This window comes from Astyanax mexicanus, chromosome 20 (assembly GCF_023375975.1).
Source record: "Astyanax mexicanus isolate ESR-SI-001 chromosome 20, AstMex3_surface, whole genome shotgun sequence".
NCBI lineage: Eukaryota > Metazoa > Chordata > Actinopteri > Characiformes > Acestrorhamphidae > Astyanax > Astyanax mexicanus.
In genome coordinates, this window is record NC_064427.1 from 4,383,734 (window position 1) to 4,396,196 (window position 12,463).

Genomic DNA, 12,463 nt, shown 5'->3' on the forward strand with positions numbered 1-12,463 from the left:
TTTCATCATAGAAAATTATGTCACATTGGCATTCCATTGTATAAAATGCTTCAAAAATACAGTCTGTGTTACAGGAAAAAATATTTAAGACAATCAGAAAAGTGAATTTTCTGAAAAAAAAATACAAAATTCTTGGCAACCTAGGTGGTTTAAATTTCCTAGTAATTGTTAGGTTGTTGCTATGCAATCAGTAGAAAGAAAGTGGTAGTTAAGTGGTAATCTAGATGTTGTTAAGTAGATGTTTCTAGGTGGTTGTTATGGTATGACTAGTGGTTGATGAGGTGCTCCCTAAGATCTAAGACCTATTTCTGGTACTATGTGTTTTATTATATTAAGTTGCTGTGGTTGCTAAATGCTGGTAAGGTGTTTCTTGTTGGTTGCTAGGGTGGTTGCTGTGGTGTCTCAGGAGGTCACTAAAATGTTTCAGTTAGTTGTTGTAGTATTTCACGTGGTTGCAAAGTTGTTCTCTAAGGTACGCATGTTTCAGGCATTGCTAGTGGGTGCTATGGATTTGGTTTTTTGGTGGTTGACAATTGGGTGATATGCTGTTTGTAAGGTGTTTGTAGGTGGTTGCTAACGTATTTTTTTGTGCACTTTATTTTAGGTTTTGGGGAAAAAATGTAGTTGTTTTTTATGATATTTGAAGTGGTTGCAAAGGCATTTCATGAGCTTGGCCTAATAGCTAATGGGGTTTGTAACATGTTTCTTGATTGTTGCTAGAGTGGTTGCTGTGGTGTCTTGAGTGGGTAATGAAATGTTCTAATTGGTGGCTGTGGTGTCTCAAGTGGGTGCTAAGGTGTATGATGGGCCTATTTCAGGTGTTGCTAACTGGGTGATATGTTGTTAGTAAGGTGTTTCTAGGTGGTTGCTAGGGTGGTATCTGTGGTATTTCTAAAATGTACCAGTAGTTTGCTATGGTGGTAGCTATCTTATTTCAAGAAGCTGCAATGGTGTCTTAGATATTTACAATGGTTACACATGTGCAGCTTGGTCATTGCCAAGTGGTTGCTGCGGTACCCTGTGTGGTTGGTTGGGTGTTATTACTTACAGTATAGTGTATTGGTATCATTGTGGCATAAAAATGCTGCACAGATTTTAGGCTGCAAATGCAACGTTCTGCAGAGGATGTCCTTAAGTGGTCCAACAGCTGTGGGTTGCAGGTTCAGACCCCATCTGGAGTTTTAATGTTCTGCTCATGTAGATGCCAGCATCCTACCATGTGTAAAATACATGAATAAAAAAAATAGGGCTTTTTTATAAATGAGTTATTAATTAGGTTATAAACCTTTCTAAGCAGTTATAACACATACATGGAAAGGGCAACAGTGACTCGTCATGTCCCAAATAGTGATTCCACATTCATTTATACTGTTAAACCTCAGATCTACCTACCTACCTACCTACCTTCCTACCTATCCATCCATCCATCCATCCATCCATCCATCCATCTATGCATCCATCCATCCATCCATCTACCTACCTACCTACCTACCTACCTACCTATCCATCCATCCATCCATCCATCCATCCATCCATCTACCTACCTACCTACCTACCTACCTACCTACCTATCCATCCATCCATCCATCCATCCATCCATCTACCTACCTACCTACCTACCTATCCATCCATCCATCCATCCATCCATCCATCCATCCATCCATCTACCTACCTACCTACCTACCTACCTACCTATCCATCCATCCATCCATCCGTTTACCTACTTACCTACCTACCTACCTATCCATCCATCCATCCATCCATCCATCCGTTTACCTACCTACCTACCTACCTATCCATCCATCCATCCATTCATTTACCTACCTACCTACCTACCTACCTATCCATCCATCCATCCACCTACCTACCTACCTACCTGTCCGTCCGCCTGTCCGTCCATCTATCCATCCATCTACATATTTACCCACTGTAGCTATTTAAAAATTTATTATTATTTTTATTATTATTATTATTATTATTATTATTATTATTATTATTATTATTATTATTATTAAACCATCAGCAACACACGCTATGCCAGGTTATACACTCATACCAGTGCCACACACACACGCACACACACACACACACACGCACACACACACACACACACACGCACACACACACACTACTCTATCAGTGCCCATCAAGCTGCACTGATTCATACATGTGAACAGACAGGTCAATCTGCAGTGAGAGAGAGACATCTAGTGGCCTCTCTCTCTTTCTCTTTCTCTCTTTCTCTCTCTCTCTCTCTCTCTCTCTCTCTCTCTCTCTCTCTTGTCTTTTCTGAATGGTGTAGTGTGTATTCCCCCCTGTAGTCCTGTAGTCAGTGCAGTATGTCTGTGTATGTTGAGCTCTGGCCGGCGTTCAGGACAGCAGAATTGGAGATGACAGTCTCAGATTGCACACTGCCGGACTGTTTTCCAGCGTATGAGTGACATATTTAGGATCTGGGACCTTTGTACTTTTGGCTCGGGGCGGCTCAAACACACATTCCACATCTCTTACCCAAACACTGCTCCTCAACACGACCCCCACTGAACCCTGACTTACACATGAACCCAGGGGTCACCAGCGTGCTATTTCTATTTCAACAAAAGCCCAGCACACACACACTCATACACACACTCATACACACACTCATACACACACATTTCCCAGCACAAGAAGGATAGATTTCCCCATAACATAAGATAATCATATTATGCTGTTCTTCCACTCAAAGCTTATTTTGATTTGTTTCTTTCATTGAAGCTCTGATTAAATAAAAAAGACTGTCTACAATAACTGTTAACAGTTAAAACAGCAGTCCTGAACATTTTTACTTTTAAATTGAAAGCAGTAGTTTTCCTGAGCTGGGAGGAGACACATTAATCAAATAAATGGTGTCACTCTCCTGACACATTCACTTGGCTCTACTCCTACTGTGTCCCACAACATGCGCACAACCCTGTTACCATAAGGAATTTTACCTGGCAGAGAAAGAGTTAAAAATATTTGTCTACTGGCACAAAGGAAGTGACATCACAAGGACATTTTCTGCCCACATGGCAAGACCAAGAGTAAGTGCTCTAACAATTTTCAATTTTTTTTCCAAATATGTTTGTCGAAGTTGTGTGTGTCACTCAGTGAACTCAACCCTGTTACTCATATTGTAAGACTAATAATGAGTAGAGTCAAATTTTACTTTATATACTTATATAACCATGTTTGTCCTTGATCTTGTAAACATAGCTAAATTTTACAGTTAGCATCTGTTCCTGGGTTAAACCACAACTTAGCCTAGATTTGCAACCCTGTTACTCGCAACCCTGTTACTGTAAGTTACCAAATATATTGCATAATCTAATAAAAAAAAACGGATTTGATACCTGAGCTTGACGAATCAAATTTTTGATAGTCTGTTACCTGTATTTAATAAATATGATTAAACATGATCGAATTGAAGATCAAATTTTCAGAAGTGACCACCCCTGAAATGTACCAAAATCCTGGAATGTCCCATTATTACTGTTATGTATTGATGGCAATCTTGTAGACAATCTGGAAAATCACTGTGACTAGAAATGCACTCTAACAGAAGGAGCTATATCGTTGGTGGTCTAGAGTACGGTGCTCCACAGCTGTAAATGATATTCCAGGATGTGTGTGTTCGAGTGCACGTGTGTGTTTGTGTGTGTGTGTATGTGTGTGTTTTTGAGTGTATGCTTGTGTGTGGGAGAGAGATTTTTGCGACGGCGCTCTTTTCCACCTGGACTGGAAAGGCCTTGATCGCTGCCCCTCTTAAACATTACAGCCGTTCTCTCACAGCCTCCTGCTCTAAAGCTCAGCTCAGCCAAACACTGACATAAAAAACAGATCGAGTTCCTCCTACAGTCTATTTTAGACACTTCCACTTAATATATCCCAGGATATTAATAACCGAGGAGCGGTGTTGTTTAAAGTAATGTGATATTTTGTATGAGCTACACGTCTATTAAAGTGTAAGCTTATAAAAAAGGTTAAAAAACTGAAGCACCTGAATAATATAATGTGCATTTTTGTCCACTAATAGTAAATGCATGACGTACATTCCTAATGTAAATACAAATTTGATGCAAAATTACATTAAAGTTTTTATATTATCATGCATCACAAATTGTAAAAATGGCGGTGCAACCAAATACACATATACATGTTATTTTATAATCCACAATATTTTAATTTACTGCACATATTCAGTGTTTCAGGTGTTTTCATTTTTTTATTATTTTATGAAGATGATATAAATTTGTATATAACTTAACGTATATAATAAGCAACAATTACACTCTTTACACTTTTAATTAAGATTGCTCTCAATATTACACATCTTTTAAGTAAAACTGTATTTTAAATATATTTTAAATATACAATATTTAAAAAATATGTTTTTGGGAATATGCTTTATTATAAATACTGTTGTTTAATATTTTTTTAAACAATTAATTCTCATTAAATTCTAAATAAATGATGCTACATTGTTATGTTGTATGTTGGAGCATAAAGTAAAAAAATCATGATATAAAACAGAGCAGATAATAAAATAATTGGATAATCGTAATAAAATTAACATCAAATATTTGTTAAAAAGTAAAAAAAAATGAACATTTTAAGTGATTACTATGTTGGTACAGTTTTCTGGTAGTTATTATCATGATGATGAATACGGTAAATTGATGTATAAACCAAGACACGTATGTAAATAAGAGACCACTTAAAAATGATTAATTTCTTGGATTTTACCAAATTGAAAACCTCTGGATTATAATCAAGAGGAAGATGGATGACCTGCACCAGGAGTTATTAGCATAAAGTTATACAAAAGCAGTGTGTAAGACTGGTGGAGGAGAACATGATGCCAAGATGCATGAAAAAAACTGTGATTAAAAACCAGGGGTATTCCACCAAATATTGATTTCTGAACTCTTAAAACTTTATGAAAACTTGTTTTTTTTTTTTTTTTGCATTTGCATATTTAAGCCATTTCTTATTCTCTGCAAATAAATGCTCTAAATGACAATATTTTTATTTATTTGGAATTTGGGAGAAATGTTGTCTGCAGTTTATAGAATGAAACAACAATGTTCATTTTACTCAAACATAGACCTATAAATAACAAAATCAGAGAAACTGATTTAGAATTATATAATTCAGATTCACATTATATAATAAACCTTTGTTCTATAAACTTGACAATATAAATCAGGTCTGTCTGTATCAGAGTTTGGAGCAATATATATATATATATATATATATCTATACAGTATATGACCTGCATTCAGCTTTATCAGCTCTATCAGTTCTACACTGTCAGCAAGTCTACAGATCATCACCATTCAGCCATTCAGCTGTAGACTTCTTTATATATAGAGGCCGGTTCAGAGTCATTTGATAAGCTTTATCTCTCTTTATTCCTAAAATATCCATCAAACAGAAGCTGCCAGTCCAGTCTCTCCATGCTTCCCTCTATTATAACGATTATTTTGCCATTATCTTTCATCCCCTTTGCCCACATACAGTACAATACTCTACAATAGCGCGGAGGAGCCGTCGCCCCCTCACAGGCTCTGAAATCGGATGACACTCCAAAGGCCGGGCGAAGCAAAGGCGGCCCAGCTGGGACATGTGTCCCGATCTGGCCCACCTCCACCTTCTTGCGGTCTCCCGCCTCTTTTTTGTGTGTTGCCCTCCGGCCACGGCGTGAAAGTCCCATCTGCCTTTTTTTTTTTTTTTTTTACTCCAGAGGCTTTTTCGGGCCTTTCTCTCGGCATAATGATCCCTTTAAGCCAATAGCCTTTGTGGAGAAGGAGGGATCTCGTTTCTCTTTTGAAATCTTTTCTCTGCTTTCCTCCCTTCCTGCTTCTTCTTTATGTGGCGGTGAAAAGGAGCTCCTTCAGTTGTTCAAATGATGTGTAGAAAATAATCAAACTCCTCGTCGGCTTCGCCGCAAAAGTCCTGCGGCCGTCCATCTCGGCCGCGTCCGCCTCGGGTGACGCTGACACTGATCCTCTTCTGAGTGGAAGCGAGAAAGAGCAGGACGGCGTGAAAGAAAGAGGAGAATGGAATGCTAAAATATGTCGCCTTCGTCTGAGAGACAGATAATTGACCCCACTGTTGACCCACACTTAAATCTGTGAAGATACAGTAAGAAAATATCACGCGTCTCGTCTCCTTGTGCTGGTTCTTATTCGTTCTATCGTTCTATCATCTGAGGAAGAGGAAGTCAGAAGTCAGAAGAATATTGTTACAATACAATATATACAGTAGCACCCACTGGTATACTGTATTACTGCTCCACTGCTCCTGTACTCAACTGTATTTGTATAAAAAAATGAAAGGATATAGTCTTCTTGTACCTTTAAAATATTAACATTCTAACTTTCAATGGAAGTCAGTGTAAAAAGATTCTATTACAAGTCATTTTAGAGCATTTCTATTGCTTCATTCATCAAAAAACTCTGAGACAACTGAGTAAAAAAAAGGCCAAAAGTGAAAAATATCAACAATATACAGTTTGGAATTTGTACACTTTCACACTCCAGATTAAATAAGATAATAAGAGTCTGGGCTCATTTGGAGAAGAGGTTCGCTCATGATTGCAGTCATGTTACAAAAAAAAGAACCAATCACGCAAACCCACACGCAGCACAGGGAGCAGATAGCTTCCACACCTGCAGTGGAATCGCATCAGAGTTTAATAGAACTCAGTAGTTTCAGTGCTTCAAAACAGCTTCCACACATGAACAAACCAAACCTACCTTACCTGTGGAGCAAGTTCTTCTAGTGTAAAAAAAAATCCAAAATACAGTGCACAGAAATGTGTGATTTACTGTATTTTACTAAAGATCAATCTTTTTCACAATCTCTTCAAATGTTCAGCTAGAAAAGTATGATAATGTCGGGACATTCTTTCATTAGCAAGCAATAAAAGAAATGCTTGGCCATTGCCTAAGCACTTCTATATCTTCTTAAACTGATTTTTTAAAGTGTGTATTGAGAGTAATGGGTTAAATATTTAAGGGTACCATAATTTTTGTCTAGGTGAGTTTCTTTAGTTTTTTTAAATGCGTCTGGTGAACCACAAATAAAAAGCAATGTCTGATTTTCAGTACATTTTTCTTTATTTTTACTTGTATCAAGTTATTTTAGTGACCATTGTGGAACTGTCTTTCTTTAATGGAACAGTAACAACAATTTAGTCCACATTTTTAAATCTGTGGAGCTACAGCTCTGAAAAAAAAGAAATCACTTAAAAATGATGAGTTTCCTTGATTTTACCAAATTCAAAAATTTAATCTCTGGAATATAATCAAGAGGAAGATGGATGATCACAAGCCATCAAACCAAACTGAACTGCTTGTTGAATTTTTGCACCAGGAGTAAAGGCATAAAGTTATCCAAAAGCAGTGTGTAAGACTGGTGGAGGAGAACATGATGCCAAAATTTATTCCACCAAATATTGATTTCTCAACTCTTAAAACTTGAATGAATATGAACTTGTTTTTTTCTTTGCTTTATTTGAAGTCTGAAAGCTCTCCATCTTTTTTGTTATTTCATGCAAATAAATGCTATAAATTACAATATTTTTATTTGGAATTTGGGAGAAATGTTGTCTGTAGTTTATAGAATAAAACAACAATGTTCATTTTACTCAAACATAGACCTATAAATAGCAAAATCTGAGAAACTGATTTTTTATGTCCTCATCTCCAAGAGCTGCTTCTTAACAGTTCATTTTATCAACTGAGGAAGAGGAAGTCAGAAAGTTAAGTAAACAAAGTCAGTAATATATCACTGCTCCTGTACCCAGCTGTTAGACCTGGCCTTAAAATCAATCTCAGGCCTGTGTCTTGGCCACAGTCGGGTCACTGTCCCTCTCAGACGCAGTTTTCTCAGCTGTCTGAAGACGTTCACAGCAGCTGTGTGTGTGTAAGACCACTTCTCTGCATCTCGGACTGAATATGCTGTTGGCATTAAAACAGCGAGATGACAAGCGTCCGTAACCTAAGATGCTGTTTTAGAAGCACGGGTGGATCCACCAGCACAGGTCAATGGTGCATCCACCACGAACAGGTGGATAATGCAGCCACGGCTACATCCATAATAGTACTGGCGGACAGGTGAGGCCAAATTTCACACTGTCTGAGCAGAGAGGATGAAAGATGGAAGTGTGGCGCTCTGTTGTTCTTCACCACAGCATGGTTTAGATTACTGACAGGCTCAGGCTGTATAGATGAAGCTATTATAGATGTAGAACTTTACAAGAGTTTTGTCTTAACAAGCAAAAATCCATGAATCTTGATTGAGAGAACAAGCCCAACAAACCCAAGCAATCCAAGCAAAAAATAGTTCTGCTGCCACAAACTGTACACATGATTAAAGAGTTTCTTTTAGGGCTAACAATGCTAAAGCGGTAAGATGTGCAATTAATTTGTAATCAGCAACATGCTTTACAGTTTTTTCTAGAGCAGTTCGCTTATCGTGAGATCTGGTCTCGATCCGACAAAGCTGTCAAAAATAATTCTTATTATTTGAGCTAAACTGCTGATAAGGTGCAGTTTAATCTGATATATTAGCCAGATAATATACTCCTATAAACAAAACGCTGTCTCTGCTGCTCCATGCTGTTTGCACACTGAGCGCAGTATGTGCAGCGTTCACTGCTCACAGTCGCGCAAATTCATTTACTACTCCTACGAATTTTCAGCGTTCTGTGTTAAAGCAGTTTCATACTGCACAGATATACGCACTAAAACACAGAATCTTTTTGCTGTATTTTCTGTCTTGCTCATGTGACAGACAGCTCTGACCAATCAGAGGAGACAAAGTGCTTGCGTAGTTTACTGGTGAGCATTTAGTGAGTTCAGGTTTTTGCCTGTCTAAAACAGAAATTGCTCCAAGTAAACAAACTTAGTCATCAACTAATCCGACCAGAAAAACCAAATACAGATGTGAAAATGTTGGTTTTATAAAATACATTTATTATATTAGTATATTTATATTTAAATACCCACTATAAACACTTTGTCTAAAGCTATTGTAGATTAAGTTTACAAGATTTAGGCCTGTAGATGCGTAAAGAACCATGCAGACATGGGTTTTTTTAGTAGGGCTTTCAATGTTGAAGAATTAACACACATGCTTCATTTGAAATCAGTAATTAGTTTTTAACTGAGCTAAACTGCTGATTTAGGCTCAGTTTAATCTGATATATATTAGCCAGATAATATACTGCTATGAACAAAACGCTGTCTCTGCTGCTCCATGCTGTTTACACACTGAGCGCGGTATGTGCAGCGTTCACTGCTCACAGCCGCGCAAATCCGTTTACTATTACTGCCAGTTTTTCCGTGTTCTGTGTTAAAGCAGCTTCACACTGCACAGATATACGAACTGAAACACAGAATCTTCTTGCTATATTTACTGTCTTGCTCACAAGACAGACAGCTCTGACCAATCAGAGGAGACAAAGTGCTTGAGTAGTTTATTGGTGAGCATTTAGTGAGTTCAGGTTTTTGTTCAGGTTTATCAACTAATCCGACCAAAGAAACCAAATACAGATGTGAAAATGTTGTTTTTATAAAATACAAGTACATACAAGTAGATACTAGTATATTTATATTTAAATATCCACTATAAAAACTTGTGTCTTAAGCTATTGTAGATTATGTTTTCTTTTGAAGATTTAGGCCTGTACAAGCAAATATTCTTAAATCTGGATTAAGAGAACAAGAACCAAGCAGACATGAGTTTTGCTGCCACAACTTTACACATGATTAAAGAGTTTTTTTTTAGTAGGGCTGTCAAAGTTAAAGTGTAAACGCACGTGATTCATTTGGAATCAGTAACGCTTACGTTATTATTTTTTTAACGCAATTAATTACGCTACAAAGTTTGACTCCAAATTCCATTGTAATCTTCCCCGCTCAATGCGTATAATTATTTTCTGCTATTAATATACTCCTTTTTAATTGACTGCTAAACTGCTGATAAGGCTTAGTTTAATCTGATACAGTAGCCAGATAATATACTGCTATAAACAAAACGCTGTCTCTGCTGCTCCATGCTGTTTACACACTGAGCGCGGTATGTGCAGCATTCACTGCTCACAGCCACGCAAATCCGTTTACTATTACTGACAGTTTTTCCGTGTTCTGTGTTAAAGCAGCTTCACACTGCACAGATATACGAACTGAAACACAGAATCTTCTTGCTATATTTACTGTCTTGCTCACAAGACAGACAGCTCTGACCAATCAGAGGAGAGAACTTGTACATTTGGCATCCAAGTTTATGCCTGTGTGAAATAAAAATTTATAAGAATAGAAAAAATAAATAAAACTTCAACTGATCCGACCAGAGAAAGCAAATACAGCTGTGAATATGTTGTTTTTATCTCTATCAAAAACACAAGTATATACTAGTATATCTTACTACCTACCTACCCCAGGAATATATATGAGTATATAGGAGTATATAGGAGTATATAGGAGCAGAACTTACCACTGCGTTTTGGCTGAACCTTTATTAAACAAAATAACAAATCTGAATGCACAAAATAAAAGCCTAGCAAGGGAACAGCCTGCACTTCCAACTCAACCCAGCAGAAAGCAATGTACCAATCACAAATGTAGGTTAAGACACACCTCTTCTAAAACATCTTCTTATCCTGATAGCGAGCAGGAGGAGAATGTCAAGGACTTCCTCAGGTGATTGTCTCCCTGATTGTCTGTAACTACTACTATTCAAGATCATCCCATGATTTGGAGAAATCTAAACCTGGAACACAGGCTCTTTGTGCTCACCCCCAGTCAGAAGAACAGACTGAAGAATGTGAAGATAAGCAAAAGAACAGGTGTAAAAAGTGCAAGATACTCGTTATTCTCTATATATGGGCGATAGTATTGGCACACCTGATTATTCATTGCTTCTTCTGAAATCAAGGTTATTGAAAAGTGTACTTTTATTATACTGTACAGCAATTTGTAGTGTGTTAAAAATTTACTTACCATTTTTCTTTGACATTTAAATGCTATTTAACACTGTATCCTATAATTTACTTATATGTATACGTTCCTAATTTTAATTACAGAGCATTGAAATACATTTTAACTGTTATATTAATGTAATACCTAAATATACTTTATGTAGTAATTTAATTTACTTCCTAAAAAGGTCCTAAAACTACTGTAACAGTTGTTTTAACACACCTTTTGCTAAAAATGCACAAAAATATATTAGGAATGAGTACTTTAAAGGAAACTGAATTACATTAAACTAAAAATGTACTTCATAGTAGTCTATTTATTTGGAATACACTATATTGTACTTTGTAAGAAATATGATACTTTTAATATATTTTAATATATAAGTACATAAATCTGTTTATTTACAGCATACTTAGACATTTCTCAATATGTTTTAAGTACAATTAAGTTTTTTTGTTTTTTTTACCAGGGGAGACCAGGATGACCAAGATGGTCACCACCCGACTTCATCCCCAAATCCTCATCAAAAAACTCATCATATCCCATCCAAACGTATTAGATAAAGAACCAGAAATCCAGAGAACACTGTTCTAACACTGCTGCACATTTCAATACTGGGGGCTTTATACCCCTCTAGCCCACATCTGGTGTTAGGCATGGTGCCAGTTGGTTAATGTTTATCTGCTTCCAGGAGTCCTAATCTACTGGCAATAATTCTCTACAGGAACTAGACAGGCTAAAAGGCTGATCCTTCTTTTTTTAGCCAGATGTAAAAGAAATTACAAGGATCTGCTGAAGCAGAAAAATGATGGACAGCTGAAATTGAGATCTCACACATTCCCTCATTCTTTTGTATCTTCTAATGTATTGTATCTTCTTTGTATTGTTTTGGAGAGAATTTTAAACACTGGCTTATCCATCAGGTGATATAATCTGTACAGTGGTATGAAAAAATGTGGGCACCCCTAAGAATTATTGCAGGCTTTCTGTTAATCTTAAAAACTTAAAAAAATTCATTTCACTTCTCAAATATCACTGTGTTCATCTGCTATATGATATATTTAATTAAAATTGCGGGCCAAAACAATCAATGATTTAAAAAGGAAAATCATGAAAATCATCAGAGGCGGCCAAACTTTTTCATATCACTGTATCTACAGTAAGTGATATACAGTAAGTTGTGAATTATCAGGTGTCACTCTGGTATGACATCACCAATGTGATATACTGTGATATGATTTATGATTTATGGTAAATGCAAAGCGTGAGAAGAACCTGGTTTGGGTGAACTGTATTTCAGTAACTATATACTGTATACTGTATACATTATCCATAAAGCTGTATAGTGTAGGAATTGGTATTTTTGCCTCTTGGATGCCCCTTCAGGTGGAGTTCATAAATCACTTTTACTCCACTCCATACTAATAATGCTTTATACACATACGCACTTC